Genomic DNA, 5,219 nt, shown 5'->3' on the forward strand with positions numbered 1-5,219 from the left:
ATTCTCGAGTCTACAATATCCACGAGCCTCGGAGGAAGACTCATATGCACGTGTGGAATAATAAACGGTAAGAAGTATTCCTAGTTTGGCCTCTAAGACTAGCTCAAGTGTCGCATGATGGTTCCGTTTTCCTGATCATGGGCATGTCTATGCCAGCAATTTTGAGGGCACAATGTTAAGAGAACATTTGTGTTGAATCGACCCGTTTTGATGTTATGCTATGAGATACATTCGTCAAAAGTTAATGGTTAATAACACAGAGAAGTTAATGTTTGCATAATTCCTTAGACCATGAGAGTATCGAGTTCCTTCATACTTGCTTCGTGAACTTTGGGGTTTGTTAAACGTCATCCGTAACTGGGTGGCTATTACGGCGGCTTACGGGTTCACGGAAAAGTATGGCAAGTAACAAGATAGCTCAAGATTGGGATTTGCTCCTCCGACGATGGAGAGATATACTCGGGCCCTCTTGATGTAACGGTATCCATCATCATCTGGCCAGACACATTGTGATTTGATCACTGGGATGCCGGAACACGGAAACGAGAAAAGAGAACAAAACTGGTAACGAGGTAACTTGCATGCTGGACAAATTGTTGATCCACAGGAATGCAATAAATCTCACCTCGGGTGTTTGTGACATATCGCGAAGCAACAGGAATAGCTCACGGCAACTGGAGGTTCACTCGAATATTTATTCGTGTGGGTATAGGGGTCAATATGGGTGTCCACGGCTCCGATGTTGATCATTGATCGGAAGGGGTTCCGGGTCATGTCTATACTTCACCGAACCTATAGGGTCACACGCTTAAGGGTCATCTATCTGCTGAATACTAGACAGGGAGTCTGAGAGAAAATCACCAAAAAAGTTTCGGACACCGAAAAGTTTCGGACAGCGGAATCGTACCGCGGAGAGAGGTCATCGGATAAGTTTCGATGATACCGAAAAGTTGTTTCGGGATATACCATTAAGTCAAATTGGTCTCGGCACATGCCTGATAATTCTTGGAGGATGCCAGAATCATTCTGGAAGCTTTTTGGAATTTTCTGAGATAAAAACCGGAAAGTTCCGGAGCTGCCGGAGCCACTTCAGATGCGTTTCGCAGATGAAAATCACTAAAACCGGAATTGTTTCGGAACGCGTTGAAAATCATTTTAGTGGGTACTGGAAATGTTCTAAGCCCACATAAATATTTTCAGTTCGAACGGACGCTGAAAAATGTCGTCGTGAATAGTGAAAGTGCTTTTTGGGATATTTTATGGAAAGCCACCTTTTGGGGCTTTGCCCAAAAGATCTAGGGATGACATGGAAGGGTGGGAACCTCCTTTTGGGGGGCCCCACAAGGGGTGTGAAGTTCATGGGTGCAGCTCATCCATGGGGCCCCACTTGTCCCTTGTTTTCACTCTTTAGGTCCTTGGGAAGGACTCCATTTCATGTGGGTTTTGGGTTTTCTTGTAAAACCACCCTACCCCTTGGGATTTCCTATAAATAGAGGTGGAGGGGCAGCCCTCCACTCTCATCCCTTGCTCTCATACACATGCCATGCATTATCTGGCTTCTTCTCTCCCTCCCACGAAAAGAGTTTCGTAGAGCCGTAAGGCTGTCTGGGTTCCGGCAGAAACTAGTTCTGGACGGCGAAGCCCTGCCGGATAGATGACACCGTATGTGTGCAACTCTGTAGAGAGATCGTAGTTTCGGTTTTAGTTCGTGAGTGCCTCCCGAAGGGCTGTCCGTGTGACTGTCCGAGTTTCGAAGGTCCTCCCGAAGGGCTGTCCGAGTGACCGTTCGAGTTTCGAAGGTCCTCCCGAAGGGCTGTCCGCGACACTGTCCGGGGGCTGTTCGACCGCCTCCCGGAGGGTTGTCTGAGGAGCAGATGAGGGTATACATCCTCACGGTTGGGAGGTTGTAAATCCTAGTTGCGGGGATCTGCACCGCCGATCGTCATCGACTCTACTTCCCGCCGCGCTACGAGTCGGTAACGAAAAAGATCAAACCATGTATGCAGTCTCCATAGTGGTCCTGGGCTGGTGCGTAGGTCGAATTTTTTTGTTTTCTGCTGCGTTACCCTACAGTGGCATCATGAGCCGTGCTATGCGTAGATGCAGGTTGCGATCTAGAATACATGGAGATGTATGGGTATTGCATAATATAATTTTGGAGTAGATGAGATCTATTGTTGAAAATTATTTATGCGGGTGACAGATGAAATCTGTTACCCGACGTTCTTGTTGCTTCCCAAGAATTTGCGTTTGCTCAATCTCGAGACAGCATGGTGGAATTTGACAAAGTTCTGGCAATCCGTGATCCTGATTGATCATGGAAGTGCTATCAGTTCTTTGGGTTCTGCCGTAGTCAAAAGAAAGATGAAATTCGCAGATGAAAGGGCATTGCAGATATGATCTGCACGGGGGTCATGCGTATGACGAATTTTAGTATGGGGTTCGAGATTTTATTATCTCGTCCTTCATACACCCCGCAAAGTTAATCTAGCAACTTGAATAATCATACTTGATGATGGACGTTGGTAGCTTCGTTTTGTTTTGAAACCTTAGAAGCCACGTAAAACCTTTTTTTGTATGAACCGATTAGAAACGTCTAACTTGGTTTTGCAGGAGGGTTTGCATGTGCATGTGATGTGGTATAGCAATGCTCATATTCAATTTGATTACGTATGAGATGACTATATGATGTAATTAACATGATCTGCGTGTCATGATTCGGCATGATGGCTGGAGCCATATGATTGCACTTTAATGACCTGCGAGTCAACCTTAAGTAATGCATTAATTTTATACGCTATGGAGATAGCAATATTATCTGGTGCATCAACAAGGTGGTGGCAATCTTCGTGAAGGTGAACACCAACGCGAATGCCGAAGACGAAGAAATGAAATACTTCTCCGTCAGAAAGGGCTATACCATATCATGCTAATTATGAATTGCCTGACATGTTTATCCCTTTGGTGCACCCTTCTTGATTGTGCGGTAGTCGCTTTTTATTAGGGTGATCTCTCACAAAATTATCAAAGTAGTTAGTGTTCACCCAAGTGTAGCACCATCTGTAATTCGTATCTTTTCGGGGTGCGCCATGTCCACATGGGTACGAACGAATCGAGAGGAATGAGGCGGGTGAGGTCAGACCTCGCAGCAAGATCACTTGGTTGTCTTTGACGTTCAGGCAGGATCGTCCTGAGCTCGAAACACACCCATCGAAAGATGAACAAGAGTCACATGGAGATGTGATCGGCAAGTTTGCCTACCAATTGAAATTCTCGTCATCAGTGATGTCCACATCAATGGCGTTGAATCGAAATGTGGGTCTTGTATCACGCATAATCAATTTTGAGAGATATTGATTTGAGTGGGAGCGCACTGTTGAATTAACATGTTTAATTCTTAGTGCAATTAATTATGAACACTGTCTAAGTGTTTCTTGCAAAATAGTTGTAGAATAATGGCTCGCGTTTCCACTTTCCCTGTTAAAATTGAATAGCTGTTAAATATCTGGTTAAAACTTTACGATTGGTAACGTAATATGAGGATTGTCCTCAAAAGTGCCGAGAAGGACTTTGTCCTATCGCATGCTTTCCTCCGTATCCTCCCGCTAATGCTATGGATCATGTGACTCTCGTCCTTCGATCCAAAAGCTAGAATTCTGTTACAGTCAAGTGGAATATGTTTGCTTCCATGAAACCCAAACTTCGAAAGTTGGGATAGTTATATGAAATTCATGGAACTGAAAATTATTTTCAGATACAAACAAAGCAATGTTTGTTTGCAAGTATTAGTAAAAGTGTTTACTATGCATTTGGCTGTTGGGAAAGGGATCCAGAAGAACGCTTGTCATATAATGAAAGGTGAATAAAACAACAACTTAAAGAGAAAGGAAATGTCCAAAGGGTGTTAGTATGACTTCCACGCCTAGGAAGTCCGGGGCTAACGCCACTCTTAAGTTGGATGCTTCTTTTGCGAGTAGGAGAAATACTAAAAGTTAAACTGTTAGAAGTATAAAGGCAGAAAGAAAGATGACTGGAATATCCAGCTCATGTATGAATGTCATACAAGTTTTTGATGTATAGTAGGCTGGTCAAAGATATAGTTCTTGGGAATTATGGTTAAACATGTTAATCACTAATTCTTGGGTATTGTGAGTTAATCACAAAGATACCCGCTCGATTGCATTCTGTTACGAATCAATGTAAGAGCTACTATGGCCTAAAAGGCTAGCCAGAAATGAGGTTAAGGTATACACAGGGAACATAGTAAATGTTACTATACCTTCCATCGGTGTATTGCCGTCTGTATTTATTTTCATAATTCATTTAGAGTTTTACAAACTCTAGCCCATTGCATCAGATATCTTGCAAGAAGGTTGTTCATAAGAGAACTTTTTATGTTTGATGTTATGAATAACACAAGGGCCATACTTTCATTATGAATGAGATGTATGTTATGAATATTGATAATAATACAATACCTCTGGGTTTACTTTCATAATTCATTTTAGAGTTTCATACACTCTAGCCCATTGCACAATGTTTGTTGCAAAAGAGTTGTTCATAAAAACAACAATTGTTGTTAAGTATTATGAATAACATGAAGGGCCATGCTTCCATCCAAGATGGGATGTATGTTATGAATATTGATGGTAATATAATACATCCATAACACTGACGCTAAATGTCGCAAGACTAAAAGAATACCACACAAGTGTGGCACTACATTTGGTCACATTGGAGAAACTCGCATGGAAAATTCCATTATGATGGATTTTGAAGTCTTTTTGATTTTGAATCATCTGACACTTGCAACTTTCCTCCGAAAAGTGAAGTGACTAAAATACCGTTCACATGCCATAAGGAACGAACAACAAACTTATTAGTGATCATACATTTGATGTGTGTAGTCCGATAAGTGTTGTTAGTGGTGGATTTATTTATCTCCAGAAATGACTCAAGTAGATATATGGATATTTACTTGATGAGACGTAAGTCTGGATCTTTTGAAATCATTCGAAAGGTTTTCAAAAATGAAGTAGAAGTTATTGTAACAAGAAAATTATGTTTCTACAATTTGATTGCACAAAGGAATATTTGAGTTACATGTTTAGCGAATGCCTGATGAGTTGTGAAAGGGGTTTCATAACTTGCACCTCCCGGAACACCACTGCAAGTGAAAAGTCCGTGGCGATGTAATCTAACCATTTATGACATGGTAA

This window comes from Triticum aestivum, chromosome 6D (genome assembly GCF_018294505.1).
Source record: "Triticum aestivum cultivar Chinese Spring chromosome 6D, IWGSC CS RefSeq v2.1, whole genome shotgun sequence".
NCBI lineage: Eukaryota > Viridiplantae > Streptophyta > Magnoliopsida > Poales > Poaceae > Triticum > Triticum aestivum.